This window comes from Eschrichtius robustus, chromosome 6, assembly GCF_028021215.1.
Source record: "Eschrichtius robustus isolate mEscRob2 chromosome 6, mEscRob2.pri, whole genome shotgun sequence".
Taxonomy (NCBI): domain Eukaryota; kingdom Metazoa; phylum Chordata; class Mammalia; order Artiodactyla; family Eschrichtiidae; genus Eschrichtius; species Eschrichtius robustus.
This window is the reverse complement of record NC_090829.1, coordinates 129,627,008-129,646,098: the sequence shown is the minus strand read 5'-3', so window position 1 is coordinate 129,646,098 and position 19,091 is coordinate 129,627,008. Positions and strand designations below refer to the sequence as shown.

The 19,091-nt window shown below is 33.7% G+C and overlaps 1 long non-coding RNA gene across 1 annotated transcript in view; it reads left to right on the top strand.

Annotated features, from left to right (window-relative positions):
• Positions 1 to 4,526: 4,526 nt before the first annotated feature.
• Positions 4,527 to 19,091, top strand: part of LOC137766029 (uncharacterized) — a 62,897-nt gene continuing 48,332 nt past the window's right edge. The window contains exon 1 of the long non-coding RNA XR_011074262.1: positions 4,527 to 4,640. This is a non-coding gene — a long non-coding RNA (uncharacterized lncRNA). The remainder of the gene's footprint in view (positions 4,641 to 19,091) is intronic.

Genomic DNA, 19,091 nt, shown 5'->3' with positions numbered 1-19,091 from the left:
AAAATCCCCAAAGAGGACCTTCTAGACATCGAAACAGATGGGCAAATTCTTACCCAAATTGCTTCACATTTCTTTGTCAGGCAGTAAGCTATGTAATTTTTCTAGACTTGAGGTATTTTGGTGTACTTATTGAAAGGTACACTATTCTCTTGATAAAATAAATATATTTCTTAATTCCTCAGAAACTTGAAAATGGCTGAACACATGTATTTTGTGTTCAGTGTTTTGGCTAAGACACAAAAATAAAATCCCAGAAAATTATGAGCTGTACCATACAAAAATTTTTGTGGCTGAAAGCACTTTTAAAATTGTAAAACAATATACCAGTGTGAATTTCTAGTATTATTATGCTTAGCTTCTAATAAATGATTGGCAATCACTAATTTTAGTCACCATGGAATCCTGTTCCACGCTGACTCTTCATTACCTCTAATTCCTTGTTGTAAAGTCTTCAGAATCTAAGCTTCATTTTTTATAACTCCTTTGAGGTTAGCCATAAATTTTTACTGTTCTATTCAGATTACTTGTATGACCTACATCTTTCTTGATTCCTCGGTTAGAGGCTCTATCCTCACAAATCAAGCCAAGTGTCCCAAAGTAAACTATTAGCTCCAACATTTCCTGTTTCTAAAATGTCTTTTGTATCTCATGATTTTTTATAAATATTCCAATTTTGTTATCTCTAGGTTATGACAATTTTTTTTTTTTTTTGGTCCACTTATTCTAACATTCCTACCAATTAGTAGATTTGGGAATGTGACAGGCAGAATGGCTTTCTAAAGATATCCAATCCCTAAACCTGTGAATGTGTTATATTAAATCACACACACACACAAAAATCTGTAGATATAATTGAGATCAGTGACTTCTACATAAGAAGATTATCCTGGATTATCCAGGTGGGTTCAGTTTAATCATATGAGCCTTAAAAAGTAAAGAACTTTCTCTGGCTGGAGAAAGAGATAAAGAAGGCAGACAAGTTCAAAGTGTGAAAACAAAGTGATGTCGTGTCCCTGATTCTGAGAAGTAGACGTCCATGCAAAGATTAGAGAGAAGCCTCAAGAAACCAAAATCAGAACCCATATGACAGCCAACAAGGAGACTGGGACCTCAATCCTACAAGCACAAGGAACTGTGTTCTGCCTGGAACTAAAACGAGTTTGGAAGTGGATTCTCCTTCAGAGCTTCCAGATAAAATCCCTGGCTTACCAACACCTTAATTTTGGCCTTGTGGATTCAGAGTAGAGGATCCAGTGGGCCCACCCAGACTTCTGACCCTCAGAATTGTGAGATCATAAACTGGTGTTGTTTAAAGCTCTAGTTTTGAGGTGAGTTGTCACAGCAGCAATAGAAAACTCATGAAATAATTCACTGTTTCTAAATATCCTTGCTTATTATTCAACAGATTAACTGGATATGAGGGGTGTTAAAGCTACTCGCACTGATTGGAGGTTTTCTACCACTGTGTTCAGAAGAATGTTAAAGAACACAGAAAAGAAGTTTAATAAGAACCTGAGTATTTTTCGGAAGTCATTTATATTCAGGGCAAAATGTCAAAAGCAATCACTCTTAGTATGTCTTTAAAACATATCTACATCAAAGAGGGTATTGCTTTTGTTCTCATTAAGAAGAATTATGGCAAGTTCATGTAACCTAAAGCCCCACCTCACTTGGTTCGATTTTTTTCTCAGTAAATGAGTCATTGCAAATGCAATTCTTAAAGTCCCACAGGAAAAGAATTAAGTACTTAGCTGACAAGCACTTTTTTTTTTTTTAAAGTAAAAGGATAAGCAATTCTCTCCTTATTTTAACCTGAACTCCACTACTACGTTGTGTTGGTTTTTCTTTTAAAGCTATCAAAGATAATGATAAAGTAAAAGCTAAAAAACTGTATTTAATTGTTCATATATTTTGTAGATCTCTTCCTTCTAGCTTCCTTTCTTTTCCTTGTTTAGTCAGCCTCTAACTTGAGACCCTTCTCCCACTTATTCACTTTATTCACTTTTTTCTTTTCTTTTTAATTGAAGTATAGTTGATTTACAATGTTGTGCCAGTCTCTGCTGTACAGCAAAGTGACTCAGTTATACACATATAGACATTCTTCTTTTATATTCTTTTCCATTATGGTTTATCACAGGATTTTTTTTTTATACATCTTTATTGAAGTATAATTGCCTTACAATGGTGTATCACAGGATATTGAATGTAGTTCCCTGTGCTATACATTAGGACCTTGTTGTTTAGCCATTCTAAATGTAATAGTTTGCATCTACCAATCCCAAACTCTCAGTTCATCCCTCTCCCTCTTCCCTCTCCCTTGCAACCACAAGTCTGTTCACTATGTCTATGAGTCAGTTTCTGTTTTGTAAATAGGTTCATTTGTGCCATATTTTAGATTCCACATATAAGTGATATCATATGGTATCTGTCTTTCTCTTTCTGACTTACTTCACTTAGTATGATAATCTCTGATGTAAATTGTACCAAGGTTTTCTTAGGTCAGTCTCCCAAGGCAATATAAATAAAAACAAAAATAAACAAATGGGACCTAATCAAACTAACAATCTTTTGCACAGCAAAGGAAACCATAAAAAAAATGAAAAGAACAACATACGGAATGGGAGAAAATATTTGCAAATGATGTGACAGACAAGGGCTTAATCTCAAAAAAATACAAACAGCTCATACAACTCAATAACAAAAAAAACAAACAACCCTATAGAAAAATGGGCAGAAGACTTTAATAGACATTTCTCTAAAGAAGACATACAGATGGCCAGTAGGCACATGAAAAGATGCTCAACATCACTAATTATTAGAGAAATTCAAATCAAAACTACAGTGAGGTACCACCACACACTGGTCAGAGTGGCCATCATTAAAAAATCTACAAATAACAAATGCTGGAGAGAGTCTGTAGAAAAGGGAACCCTCCTACACTGTTGGTAGGAATGTAAGTTGGTACAACCACTATGGAAAACACTATGGCGGTTCCTCAGAAAACTAAAAATAGAATTACCATATGATCCCGCAATCTGACTCCTGGGAATATACCTGAACAAAAATATAATCCAAAAAGATACATGAACCCCTATGTTCATAACAGCACTATTCACAATAACCAAAACATGGAAACAACCTAAATGTCCATTAGCAGATGAATGGATAAAGAAGAGGTGGTACATATATACAATGGAATACTACTCAGCCATAAAAAGAATGAAATAATGCCATTTACAGCAATACAGATGCAACTAGAGATTATCACTTTATTCACTTTTAAATGACTTTATGATACAACAGAAAGTAATTAAAAAGTGAAAATTCTGGAGTCAACTGGGTAAATGTTAAATTATTTTTAAATGTTAAGGCAAATTTTATAAATAAAAAATGGATTTTGCCACCAAAGTAATTTTAGAAAAATATATTGGCATTTTGTCAATACCTAATTTTTCAACTTTCCTTTATATAAAATTTCCCATCCTTTTCACATTCCAAAAATACCTATTCTAATTAAATAATAACTTTCTTTTGCACTTCTGTCAAATAACTTTTCTGCTCTTGTAATGTATCTGAATCAATACATGTCATGAAAAAAGTATTAATAAATGCTTTATGAATCTTTAGGATATAAAAGTATACAGAGCAGGAATCCTGTAACACAAATTCTGCAGACTCCTTAGATTGTTACAAGATAGCTTTGAATTTATGTAGCCAAAGAATGAATAAAAAATTCTATAGTATCATAAATCTATAGCTTCAATTTCTATATCTTTTTATGTTCTGATGTGTTTATAATTCTTGCTTATTTAAAAATATAAATATAGTATATAGTATATATACTATATACTGTATATAGTAAAATCAAAATCTTGTTTATAATATTCTTGTCTATAATATTCTTGGACCATTATTTAATTTTTCACTTATTTGTTTATTCATTTATTCAGTAAATATTTATTGAGCATCTATTATATGGAAGGTGCTTTTCTAAATTATGGGGATATAGTAAGGGTAAAAAAATAACCCCAAAAATCTTTTCCTCATTGAAGTCACGTTATAATTGGCAGGGAGGTTTCTAATGAGTGTTACAGCATAGCTCAAAAAAGATTATTCATGTGGATTTCTATATACATAATTTAATTTAGTTCATATTCAATTATTGAAAATTTTATTTGGCAACCTTTAGAAAATAAAATATCAATCCCATTCTGCTCTTAAAGTTGGTATTAAAAACCAAAGCTAAGAGACAAGTATGCAAGAACACTAACCCAGAGTACAGCAGGAGAAACTTACAAACTGCTTAACTTGAATGAGGAAATATTATTTTTTCCTATTTTACAGCTGGAAAATGAGGGACAGGCAAATGTGAAGTAACTTGCCTGAGGTCACTCAGTGAGGTTCAGTTGAGTCTGGGCTCTAACTCAGAAGTTCCTGATTCTCTGTGGTTGGGCCACAAGTTCATAGCCGCTGGCTCATAGCAGCTTCCGGAACAGATTGGAGTTTTCCTGTAAGCCCTAGAGAGTTGGGCTGCCACATCAACATGAGTGCCTTCAGAACTCGGGTTCCAAGGAAGGTCAGCGACGGCACGTTCTTATTGCTTTAACCTTTCTGCCCACATTGAGGAAATTCACAGCAAGGTAAGTCTTGCCAAAAGAAGGGAAGCAAGAAAGATAACTTGAGGAAATGTTGTGCCTAATAGCCATGGGTGAAATTTAGGGTTCACAAAGCCTGGGAAAATTAACTTTTTCTGCAGTAGAAGTCATGAAATTAAATTTAACACTCTCGGCAGTTTTCTGACAAATATTTTTGCTTTTCCATTAATCCCAAATGAAACAGTACTAACTCCAAGTTAAAATTAGAGCCAGGGCAGTGAACAGGCTGTGAATATTTATACCTAAGAGTTTAATATGCTATAGACTTAAACAGTTAAGCCCTGGGAGTTTAAAGAATGATCAACTTGGATTCAGGTACAGCTAAATCAATTCCAAAAACTCTGGCGCACAAAATTCAGTTTCCTGACTTGATGGATTGCAGTGCACTTGGGTGGGCTCAGAATTTATGAGAGAAAAACAAAATTAAATGCTTCTAAATTGACTCAAACCACTGGGCTGCTAACATTCAACACATAAAAATAACCATCTTGCAAACTTACACTGAAATAAAACGCAGTAAAACAAAAAACAAAACAAACAAACATACAAAACATAAAAATCATACTCAGATGACTCAGTCTCTCAATCTGTGGGGACAACAGATTCACCAATGAGATTACTTGGCTGCTGCAGTGACATTAAGAGAAATGGAGCAAACTTTCTTCTCCAAAGAGAGACGGAGTTGTTCAGTTTGCACCAGACCCTTACCCCCAGTCCTAACGTGCAATTACATGTCCAACATACAGAGATCCATTTAACAGCTATTTAAATGTTTAAATATTTAGATTTAATGTGTATCTTTGATGTGCTTAGCACTATTTAGGTACTGGGAAAAAAGTAATGCACAAAAGAGGAAGAAAACACCCCTGTTCTCATGGACCTTACATATAAATTGTATGTATACATGAAGGTTAAATAAGATGAAGCAAATCATATATATAAAGAGAGTCAGGTCAATGACGTCTCTAGAATTTCTATATCAGAGACTCAGGGTCAATATTTGGTTACAGGAAGAGTTGGGCAGGTTATCTTAAAGCCGTATGTGTATAGTGACTTCATTGCTCCCCATAGGTTAGTTGTGGAAGGAAGTTACTGATGGAGATAATTAGGGTGGAGGGGGTTAAAGACCCCCTAAGCACTTCCCTGAATTTATCACTGAATATACCCAATCAGTCCCTTGGCTGGCTGTACTTACTATTTTGGATAAATTGTTATGCATGGGTTTCTTCTGTTAATCATATTGACAGAGAAGGAAAAACATCCTTTGGTCAATCACATCACATGTTCCCTGTGCTTTCATAAAAACAGAAACATTGTTTTCCAGGAGGGTTGAAATAATGTGACTAAAAATCTTTTTTTTTTTTTTTTTTTTGGTGTTGTCATTGTTTTATTACTCATAGTTTGCAAGCAATATTATATACAAAAGTCATTTTTAAAACAGCAGGGTTTTCTAGAAAAGTGTCTTTTATTTTCTTTGCACTGTGGGTTTCTGCACCATTCACACCTGGAGCCTGTTACATTAAGTGTATAATTTATGCAGGTGTTGGGCAAAAATGTAAGAACCTTTGAGTTTTCTACTCATACCCACCCCAAAATAAATCCCACCCCTTCTCTACTATATGGGTCGCTAACATTAAAAACACTAAGAAAATACACATTCATCTCGCTTTCTGTAAGTCCTTTTTCTCTATTTTTACATGACCAAGATGTTGGCTTGGTTATGAAGTCAAAAGTGCTCCCAAAGTTTTGATGATGATTCGTAGAGAAACCTCTCCAAGCTATCCTCTTCCAAAGTAATTTCTATGAATGTCTTTAGTTTTCTGTGAACAGTAGCTACAACACCCTTCACTTTTGAACTCTTATGTTTACCTTTATTAATAACCAAGATAATGTGTGTAACTATCATCTTTAATATCTTTCATCAGAGTCTTATAGTTTTATGCATAGAAGTCTTTTGTCTCCTTACGTAGGTTTATTCCTAGGTATTTTATTCTTTTTGTTGCAGTGGTAAATAGGAGTGTTTCCTTAATTTCGTTTTCAGATTTTTCATCATTAGTGTATAGGAATACAAGAGATTTCTGTGCATTCATTTTGTATCTTGCTACTTTACCAAATTCGTTGATTAGCTATAGTAGTTTTCTGGGAGCATCTTTAGGATTTTCTATGTATAATATCATGTCATGTCATCTGCAAACAGTGAGTTTTACTTCTTTTCCAATTTGGATTCATTTTATCTCTTCTTCTCTGATTGCTGTGGCTAAAACTTCCAAAATTATGTTGAATAATTGTGCTGAGAGTGCGCAACCTTGTCTTGTTCCTGACCTTAGTGGAAGTGGTTTCAGTTTTTCACCATTGAGAATGATGTTGGCTGTGGGTTTGTCATATATGGCCTTTATTATGTTGAGGTAAGTTCCCTCTATGCCTACTTTCTGTAGGGTTTTTTACCATAAATAGGTGGTGAATTTTGTCAAAAGCTTTCTCTGCATCTATTGAGATGATCATATGGTTTTTCTCCTTCAGTTTGTTAATATGGTGTATCACATTGATTGATTTGCGTATGTTGAAGAATCCTTGCATTCCTGGGATAAACCCCACTTGATCATGGTGTATGATCCTTTTAATGTGAGGTTGGATTTTGTTTGCTAGTATTTTGCTGAGGATTTCTGCATCTATGTTCATCAGAGATATTGGTCTGTAGTTTTCTTTTTTTGTGACATCTTTGTCTGCTTTTGGTATCAGGGTGATGGTGGCCTTGTAGAATGAGTTTGGGAGTGTTCCTCCCTCTGCTATATTTTGGAAGAGTTTGAGAAGGATAGGTGTTAGCTCTTCTCTAAATGTTTGATAGAATTCACCTGTGAAGCCATCTGGTCCTGGGCTTTTGTTTGTTGGAAGATTTTTAATCACAGTTTCAATTTCAGTGCTTGTGATTGGTCTGTTCATATAAAATAATGTGACTAAAAATCTTGAAGTCATCATTCATTCCTTCATCTCCTGTATACAATCATCAAGTTCTTTTATCCAATGTTTGTTTTCTCAGCTCTCACCACACACATCACCTTATGATACAATGATTGCAACTAACTGCCTAACCCATCCCACTGGCCCCTTTACTACCTATCATTTTGTCTTACCAATTGTTCTTAAATCCTAATCTTATCATGGAATGTCTCTGCTGAGAAAAATTCTAAATGACCTACTGCTTTCAGTTTAAACTCTACTGTCTGGCACCAATCAACTAAACATGTACTCTGCATTCACAGCTTCAGCTGAACCTTGCTCATTCATTCACTCCCCCTGGAATATAACCTACTACATGGCTTTCCTCTCTCCCTCCCTCCATTCTTCCAGCTTCTTTCATTTCTTTCTTTCTCCATCACTCTATACTTTCTTTTTTCCTTCTCTTCTCCTTTCCTTTCCTTCCTCTTTTCCCTTCCCTTTCCTTTCCTTATTCTTTCTTTCCTCCTTCCTTCCTTCCTTTTTCCTTCTTTCTTTCTTTCTTTCTTTCTTTCTTTCTTTTCTTTCTTTCTTTCTTTCTTTCTTTCTTTCTTTCTTTCTTTCTTTCTTTCTTTCTTTCTTTCTTTCTTTTCTTCCTTCCTTCCTTCCTTCTTTCCTTCCTTCCTTCCTTCCTTCCTTCCTTCCTTCCTTCCTTCCTTCCTTTCTTCCTTCTTTCTGTTTGTCTTTGTTAAGGCTCACCTCAGGTGCCAAGTCACTTTACATAGATTCAGCATCAATCACACTGATTAACATAGAGGAAAAGGTAATGAATACTGCCAGTTTTCCCCTTTTTTGCTTGGCCGAAATCAAAAAAACTGATACATTCAGGTGCTAAGAGTTTGAGAAGCAGGCACTTATGTAACTGGATTACAGTAGTGCTATTTGGTAAAACCTATTCAGAGAGCAATTTGGTAATAGCTACTGAAAGTAAAGATGCACATGGCCTATGCAAAATCAATGTCGTTTTTAGGATTTACCTCACAAGTGTATGCTCACACATGTGCAATAACGCATATAGTGATTATTCATTGTAGGGTTTTTTTTTTTTTTTTGCTTTGTTTTTCAGTATAGCAAAGATTTATACAGCAAGTATTCATCAAAAGAAACTTTAAATTAGTGAATTTCACACATGGAATGTTATCTGACTAGATAAATATGATGTATGTACTTAAATAACTAAGATTATCTTTTAAACAAGGTTAAATAAGATGTATTTATCTGTAAAGAAAAAAAAAAAAGAACACAATTATCTTTCTGTGTTAAAGTGGAAGGATACCCGAGTTATACTGATTAGAGAACTTAAAAAAAACAAAACAAAACAAAAAAAACAAGGTGCCACTATGGACATTTTACACTTTATTGACTGTACCATATTTACTTATTCCTGCAAACAAATCTCTGATCAGGTGGATATTCGTGCTCTATTTTTTACTTTAAGTTTGTATATTATATATTTGTACATACAGTGTTAGGTTTTCAGTACATTCTGCTATAAGAAAACTCTATTACCTGACCATCTTAGAAGAGCCTATGAAGGGTATGTTTACTATTGCTAGGAACGTCATTTGCAATTTTGTAAACAACTGGAATATTATTAAAAATCTTGTATTTTCAAAATTCTAGAGTTCATTTTTAGGCTTTTTAGAAATAATCTTCCTGTTGAATCATTGTTGTTAAATCCACTGTATGAAATAAATTTGCTTAAGAGGCAAAAAAAAAAAAACCAAACAAACAAACAAAAAAAAGGTGCCAAAAACTATATATATGCTGCAATTTTTGAAAAAAAAAAACTGAAGAAACTAAGTGTATATATAAATTTACTTGTATATCTGTAGATATATTATGAAAGAGTATATGAGAAGTTGGAAACATTACCATTAAAGAAGGGGATTGGGGCAGGGTAGGAGGAAAACTTTTCACTAAATGCCTTTTTGAAATTATGAAATTTGAAAATGTAGCTTTGAAAAAAGGAGTTCTTACTGAACACTGCATCTATACTGTTTTTTCCTTGTCACCATATGCTCCAATTACTGAAAATTAATGTGGTTTTCATCACTAAGCACTAAGTGTTGCTTCAGTATCATGGTGATCAAAGAGTCCAGAAACTACTAGGACTTAGTTCAAATTTCAAATGTTATAAATTCTGGTGTCTGGGAAGTTTTTCAACGTCATTTCAATGATTCTTCACGTGGCTCTCGCTCTGACAGGGTGTGGCATGCAATATGATGGCAGGCTTTCTCATGGACCATTTCATATCCAGGAATCTACCATTTGTCAGTGAATATTTCTTAATGTTGGTACTTTTATTTTTGAGAATTACCAAACACTGAAGTCACAATAATACCTCCGAAAATTCCAAAAATCCATAATGATTGTAAGGTGGTTTCCAAAACAAAATAAAAATAAACATGAAGAAAAAAAATGATGACATAGTATTCATAATATAACCCATTATGATTACGGTTTAAAAGTCAACATATACATTTCCAAGAATTACAAATTTCACAGATAATTAAACATTATTCTGGATATGAAGGGAGAAATTTGTTCTCTGGATAGTTTTCATTTTTATAAATACCCTTAAATCATAAAGAAAGCTTCTACTGGATGAAAATTTTGTGTACCTGATTATTTATATTTTATATATTTTAAGCATGCGTTTTTTTCAAGGGAATTTTAAAAAATATTTTCCTTTTGTACTGAAGGATTTAACCTAAATTTTCAATCCCTCTAGAAAATTTCACGGCATATTTTATTTTGGTTAGCATTATGTAAACACTGAGAATATTTACTGAATGGGAACCAAACCACCATGTTCTACAGCCAACTTCAAGACAAATTAACTCATAGAAGCTTCAATACAGCATATTTTGCATGTGATTTCTTTTGAATCACTTATATACTCTTGTTTTTATGTCTCATTGCAGTAAATTTGAATGCAAAAGTGTATGCATGCAGCAAAATAGAAAACAATATTTTAATTTATATAGGAAAATATTTAAGAATTACACTTCTGTTTCATCAAAGATCAAATGACATCATACTAAGCAATATCTTGATCTTAATAAAAGGAAAGTTTTGATAATATGCTGCCATAAGTGATTTAAATTTTAAAAGTAAATCTTTCTGGTAATCTGATGATTTCACCATGAATTTTTGCTTTCCCCTTTGCTTGCTAGTGTTTAGAATAATTTTAAAGATATATATATATGGAATTATTTACCTTTTATTTCTTGTAACTAGACATATTGAGAAATATAGATTAGCCTACCTAAAACTAATTCTTTTATGTTACTTCTTAATCCTAATTTTGTTGATGTTTAAAGTGTAATTTCAAAATTTCTAAAAATAGATACACACAAAATCATTGTTTTTAAAAACATACACGTAGTTCTTCTTTTAATATGTAAAAACACGTTATATTTTAGAGGGTTGTGACATATGAGATTTTTTTTTGCATGAGGTGGAGGGTACAATTATAGGAGGAGCTGTGTTCATGTACTATGACCAAATTTCAAGCAGCAGTCGAAGCCATGCTCTTGCGAATTGGGATTATTTCCCTTTAACATTGGGATTATGCTTCATTAGTCTCTTCTTAACGTCTTGAAAAAAATGTTAAGGATTGGTAAATCCTAAAGGTTTAATTCTCATAGGTGTATTTAAATACAACCCATTACGTTAAATAATCCCATTGAAGGGATTCCCTTAGCTTTAATGGCAACAGCCTCAGCAGAAGATACAGACATCACTGTTGTATTTCTCTCTGACTTTGAGTATTAGCTTTGCCATTATAGCCAGAGTTTCACCTTCCTTTGTGTCTCCTCTTCTCTCAAAAAGACTCAAAATTGACTGTCTGCCTCTGCAACTGGAGACACCCAACCCTGCCATGTTCTTTAACTGCCCTGCTTCATGGCCATAGCCTCACTCTGGTGCTCAGAGCCCTGTTCACTAATGCTGAATATTCTCTACTCGCCTTGTAATTTGACAGATACTAGATACCACCGTATCCAAATATGTCTAGAATGGCCTGATGTCCAATGAAACTGGTCAACAGAAGGTCTGAAAGAGCTTCAACTCAGAGGTCATTGGCTCTTTGGCTAAGAGCATCAGGAATATAATAAGAGAGAGTGGTGGCCCATCTCCAGAACTGCTAGTATCTGAGATTTTCACCAGACCCAGAGAATCAGTACAATGTCTGCAGGGAATAATGGTCCAAAATCAATAGCTAGTGCCACTTTGCTCCTATTAGTACATTGAAAATGAGCCACTCAAGAAATTTGCATGTTCATGAAAATATACGCATGCAAATAAGAATGACATGGACTCTCTGAGTTGGAAGTTGGTGTTGATTATTAGAGTTTTAGACTTCTTATTCATAGCTGACACTCAAGAAAGCTGAGATAACTGAAACTTGTAGAGACAATTGCCAATTTGTCTGTTGCCTGTTGAAGCATCACAATTGGTCCATTTATTCCTTCACATTTCAAGTGTCTTTATTTTAATCACAGACACCCCTTCCAGCTTTATTAAGATATAATTGACATATAACATTGTATGAGTTTAAGGTGTACAATGTGTTGATTTGATATACTTATATATTACAAAATGATTACCCCCAGAGCTTTTGTTAATACTCCCATTGGGTCACATAATTATTATTTTATTTTTGTAGTGAAACATTTAAGATCTACTCTCTTAGCAACTTTCAAGTATATAGTACACTATTATTAACTGTAATCACCATGCTGTACATTAGATTTCCAGACTTGTCTTATAACTGAAATTTTGTACCCTTTGACTAACATCTCCCCATTTCCCTGCCCCCACCCAGTCCCTGGTAACTACCAGTCTACTTTTTTTAGATTCCACATACAAGTGATATCATACATTTGTCTTTGTCTGACTATTTCACTTAGCATAATGCCCTCAAGGTCCATCCATATCAGAAATGGCAGGATTTCGTTCTTTTTTATGCCTGAATAATATTCTATTGTGTATATATACCTTCATCTGTTGATGAACACTTAAGTTGTTTCCGTATCTTGACTATGGTGAATAATGCTGCAGTGAACATGGGAGTGCAGATATCTCTTCAGGGTCCTGTTTTCATTTCCTTTGGCTATATACCCAGATGTGGAATGCTGGATCATATAGTAGTTCTATTTTTAATTGAGAAAACTGTATACTGTTTTCCATAGTGGCTGTATTAATTTATATTCCACAAAAAGTTCAGAAGGATTCTATTTTTCCATACCCTCACTAACATTTATCACTTGTCTTTTTAATGATAGTTATTCTAACAGAAGTGAGGTGATATCTTGTTGTGTTTGATTTGCATTTTCCCAATGATTAGCAATGTTGAGCATTTTTCATGTACTTTTTGGCCATTTGTATGTCTTCTTTGGAAAAACTTCTATTCATTTCTTTTGCCTATTTTTTTAATTGATTTTTTGCTCTTGAGTTTTATGAATCTATATATTTTGAATATGAACCCCTTATCAGATATATGACTTACAAAAATTTTCTCCCATCCCATAGGTTGCCTTCTTATTTTGTTGATTATTTCTTTTGCTGTGCAGAAGTTCTTTAGTTTGATGTAGTCATCATTATTAATTTTTGCTTTTGTTGTGCTTTCAGTGTAATATACAAAAAAATGATTGCCAAGACCAATGTCAAGGAGCTTTTTCCCTATGTTTTGTCCTAGGAGTTTTATGGTTTCAGTTCTTACGTTTAGGTCTTTAATTCATTTTTAGCTAATTTCTGAAAGTGGTGTATGACAGGGGTCCAATTTTATTTTTCTGCATGTGTCTATCCAGTTTTCCCAGCACCTTTTAATAAAGAGACTATCCTTTCCCTATCTAGTATTCTTGGCTCTCTTGTCAAGGGAGGGTTTATTGTGGGTTTTCAATTATGTTTCATTCGTCAAAGTGTCTGTTTTTATGGCAGTACCATATTGTTTTTTGTTTTTTTTTGTTTTTGTTTGTTTGTTTTACTATAGCTTTGTAGAAGAGCTTGAAATCAGGAAGCATGCTGCCTTCAGCTTCAGTCTTCTTTCTCAGTATTGCTTTGGTTATTCAGGGTCTTTTTTGACTCCATACAAATTTTAAGATTTTTTTTTCTACTTATATGAAAAATACCATTGGGATTTTGATAGGGATTTCATTGAATTTATAGATATCTTTGGGTAGAATGGACATTTTAACAATATCAATTCTTCTTATTCATGAACACCAGATATCTTTCCATTTGTTTGTGTTTTCTTCAGTTTCTTTCACCAACTCTTGTAGTTTTCACTGTACAGATCTTTCACCTCCTTGGTTAAATTTATTCATAAATATGTGTTGGTTTTGGTGTTACCATGAATGCCAGACCTTAAAAATAGTCTCAGAGACATATTTGAATAACCGTTGGCCCCAAATCTCATTTTGAGTCTTTTATCCATTTTTGAGACTAAGGGTAAAAAGAAATTTTGCTTTCAGTCCAATTTGTCTTTCTAATTTCCATTTCTCTCTAATTCTGATCACAAACTAAATATTTATTTTAGAAGATCTCTCCTTCTTCATATCTTATCAAAGAAAACAAAGGAAATCTAATGACACTTTCAACATTCTACCTGGAAATTATCTTGGCAGGGTTCACGAGATAATTTTGCTAGATGTTTTGGTGCCATAGTCTCCTATAGTAGTCTTTTCTCTGCTGTATCAGCCTCCACTAATAAACTTTTTCTATCATTTTTCAGACCTCAGCCAATAGCTAGCCAATCATGAGAGGCAAAGCTACCTAGCCAATTATGTCACCTATCTGCAGATATAAGCAAGCCCAGCTAAGAACAACAGAGGAACTACATAGCCGAGCACAGTCCAAATTGCAGATACGTAAATTTATGAGCTAAACAAATATTTTCTTAAACATTAAGTTTTCCAGTGATTTGTTACCCATATAATCAGTGAAAGTATTATTCTAAGTAAGGTATTCTCATCCCAACATTTCTAGTTCTAATACATTATTTGTTAACTTTACTTATACTTTCTTTTCTGTGGCATGACATAAGTCTCTGAAATCATGCAGATTTGAGTTCTTGAAGGTCATTTCTATCAGTTATCAGCTATGGACAATGGGATATGTTAACTTTCTGCTTTTTCAATATTCTTAACTATAAATTAGGGACACTACATGTCACATAGAGTTTTTACGATGATTAATAAATGAAGTAAGATATGTAAAATACCTGGAATATAATAGTCACTTAATAAATATTAGTCTCTCTTATCCTTTCCTCCTTAAATAAATATTTTATGGTAGATACAAAAAGTGGCCACAATTTTTTTTTTTTTTAATCTCTGTATTCATACCCTTTTACAATATGACTTTGCTGCTCTTCCTATAAAATAATAGGGTCTAATTCTTCACTTTCTTGAATTCAGTCATACTTTTTGACTAATAATATGTGGTAGAAGTAATGTTGTAGGATTTCAATGACAAGCTTCAAGAAACCTTGCAATTAGCATTCTCACACTGTTAGAAGCCAGTCACTAGTCCAAGCTGGCCTTGAAAAAGAAGTGGAGTGACCTTGCTGACAGCATGAGGTAGTTTCCAGACATGTAGGCAAGGCCATCCTGGACCAACCAGCCCCCAACCAACCTGCCCCCTTACCACAAATGCATGAATGATCCCAGTTGACACACATGAAGTAAAGTTGAGATGCTTCAGCTGAGCCCTACCCTAACTGCAGACTTACAGAATCATCGACACACACACTTTTTGTTTTACCACTGACTTTAAGAGTATTTTTGTTTACACCAAAAGCTAACTGAAATATATTTACAGAACACATTGTTATTAAAATACATGGCATCATACTTTTAAAAATTAGACAAATGTAATATCCTTATGTTTGAAAAGGGAATGTCATACATTTTACTCTTTGAACTGTTAGAAAGATGTAAAATGATAATGTATGGAAAAGTACTTTGTAGACCACAAGTGTATTCAACTATTTATCAATCTATTGTTTCAATCATTCTTTTTTAATACATATCTCACATAATTGTTCTATGCCTATTTATATAATTGCTTGTTGGTGTTACAATGTTCAGTAAGAACATTGGTACCATGAAAAAGCTCCAGAGCTAGTAATAGACACAGACAATTAAAGAGTGAATGAAAATGTTGTAGGACAAATTCTCCAATATAGTACTGTGTCTGCAAGCAAGAGAGGGATCTAACCCAGTATTATAGGGATAGTAGAAGAATTCTTCAAGGTGGTAATAATAATCAAAAACCTGCAATGCAGAAAGCTTCTTATTTGGGAGGAAAAAGTCATACAGTGGAGGGAGGTACATTTTGCAAACACTACAATAGGACATATCCAATCTATAAGATATTAAATAGCTGGAGTGGTCATAATTGTGTAGGATTCAATGAGGATAAGTTAATAGTATCTATTTCTTCTCCTTCTCAAATCAAGGCCCATGAATTGACAGCTATAAGAGATATAGTTTGAAATAAATTTTTTTTTAATTAATTAATTTATTTATTTATTTTTGGCTGTGTTGGGTCTTCGTTTCTGTGTGAGGGCTTTCTCTAGTTGCGGCAAGCGGGGGCCACTCTTCATCGCGGTGCGCGGGCCTCTCACTATCGTGGCCTCTCTTGTTGGGAGCACAGGCTCCAGACGCGCAGGCTCAGTAGTTGTGGCTCACGGGCCTAGTTGCTCCGCAGCATGTGGGATCTTCCCAGACCAGGGCTCGAACCCGTGTCCCCTGCATTGGCAGGCAGATTCTCAACCACTGCACCACCAGGGAAGCCCTGAAATAAATTTTATTATTGATAGAAGCTGGATTGGAGATGTGATTTAAAAACCTGAAGAAATATTTAAGCTTCCCACTATATTACACAGAGTCTGCTCCAATCACAGGCAAAACTAAGACAATTATGGGTTTCTGCCAGAGGGACAGAGCTCTCTTCACTAAGATTAATGCAAGACAAGAGAACAAATGCAAATTTTTGCCCCATAGATAGGCTGGTTATGAAAAAAGAGAACGAAAGGGGTTGGTAGAGGTATGCTCAGTTTCTTCCCCCAAGCTTACTGATTAATTAAGTCATTTCATTTCCCATGGAGAGAAGTGAATGACAATTATAGAGAGAAGTCAGGAATGTTATTCAAGCTGAAAAGTCTTCCATCTATAAACATGAAGCTCAAGAAATAAAGATACCTTGTTAATAATAAACATATGGATACCCCAATTAAAATTAGGTCTAATAATATTAATTCATAAAATAAAGAAGGAAATGTTAGCAATAAAAGTAAAAGCTTAACAGAATTGTTCACTTGAAGATAACTACCACAAGTGTAAGTTTCAGTGTATATCTGTACTTGGTACCTTCAAGATCCCATTTCATTGGCTTTGAAGTTAAGGTAGATGCAATCCTCTGTTCAGGCTTAAGTAATTAGCCTACTCCAAAACCTGGGTAGCAATCAGTTCTACCCAATCATGAGCACTGAGAAGTAAATCCAAGTGTTACTACCTGACGGGAGAATGGATGCTAGGTGATTCAAAGAATACGTGTCTACTAAATCATTCTTCACAAGAAATGAATTAAAAGAAAGCATATTCAAAATAGAATGGCAAATATATTAAAGATTGGAAAATATAATTATTCTTTGTAATAATCTATATCATAAATCAATGGTATTTTATGTTTTGATATTAAAATGCATATTTCTAGAATATATTCTTTCAAGAAAACAATTTTTTTACCTTAAATATATTTACATATATATATACATATATATAAAGAAATATAATCTCATATATAGTGTTTAAAAACTATTTGGTATTGAAGGTTTAAGAACCTCAGACCTAAGTGCATTTATATAGTTTAAACATATGTTCTGATTTTTACAATTTACCCATATTTAGATGTCTATGTGTATGTGTATATAGCATCTAAGCTATTTTTTGAAAGCTAGGCTGACTATAAAAGGTAAGCATTGGAGTAAAATAGAATCCTAAAGAATTGACTTCATTGAAAATGTTACTTTCTCAAAGTTTCCATGCTGCCTCGCTCTAAAGACATACCATTAAAGATGTGTCACAGACTTAGTTTCACTGATGATTGACTAACAATTATATACTTAAAAAGGAGAAGCACATTCACTGAATGCATTCTAACTCCACCTCTACTTTTTACATGAAATAGGAACTTATAAAACACCTTATAACTAATAGCTCTTTGATATAGATGACTCATAACCAACACTGCTAAGTAAAATGCCACTTACAAGTTGAACGGTGTGAATCAGGAGGTGAAAATTTCATATGTGAAATTTCCTCTATAAATTAAGAATAGTATATTCTTAGGTAGAGAACAGGTCATATTTCCCTAATGGACGTTGTAAACTTTTAATGTCAGAGAAATGTGTGATTCCTTTCAGAAATATTTAGTTTCATTTCATTAAAAATATGTGTGTATGGTCTTAAGATGTTTCTAAAAATACATATACATGTACACTAAAGTAGATGTAACTTATCAACTGGATTTTTTTTTTTTACCTTCTCAATCGTTTAAGTACTCCAAACAGTCATTTTGATGAAGTAATTAAAACTCTAAATTAAATCTGGAGGAAAAAAAAAATATGTAGACTATATAGAAACAGAATTCTACAAGGAAAGACAAATGGTTTATTTAATTGTAGTTAATTAGCACATAGTTGCATGAGTACATATTCCTTTAAGAAAATATAATTACTCAAAGGAAAAAAGAAAAAGAAATGTTTGTCTTACAAGTCGTGATAGCAATAGAGAAAACCACCATTTTAAGACACCACTTTTAGACACTATGTCAAATTTTTACTACTTACTTTACTTCTCTGCTCTATTTCACAACTTTCATGTCTTAGGAAACAACTTTGCATTACATTCCAAGGTGAAAACAGATGTCATAAGCTACAGCATCCCTCCATTTCCATTTCTCCTACTTCTATGGTTACCTCAGTAACTCCTATACTTAGTAGAACTCTTTCATATGTACACGTGGATCCATTTGCCTTTCTCCTTATATAATTTTTTCTTCACCAAAGTCATATCATCTTTGAATTTTTAATCTTTTTCTTCCTGATGACTTATTTCAAACAGTAAACATGCTCAAAAATCTTCCAACTGGAAAATAAAAATCTAATAAATAACCTTTTTATTAACCTACCCTCTGTTTCTTATTACAGACTCTCCTGCTCCCCTTTCTTTTCTTTGTAATCAAATTTCTTGAAGGCGTCCAGAATCAGACAGATGTACCCAGCCAGTATCAAGCAGTATTGGCTTAGAGTAAAGGTCTCAACCTATAGCAACCACCTAGACTACAGAGTTCATTCCATGACCTTGAGCAACTATTACCTGTGCTGTCTGTGGACAGACTGGCTCTCAAAACAGAAAGAAAATGGCAAAA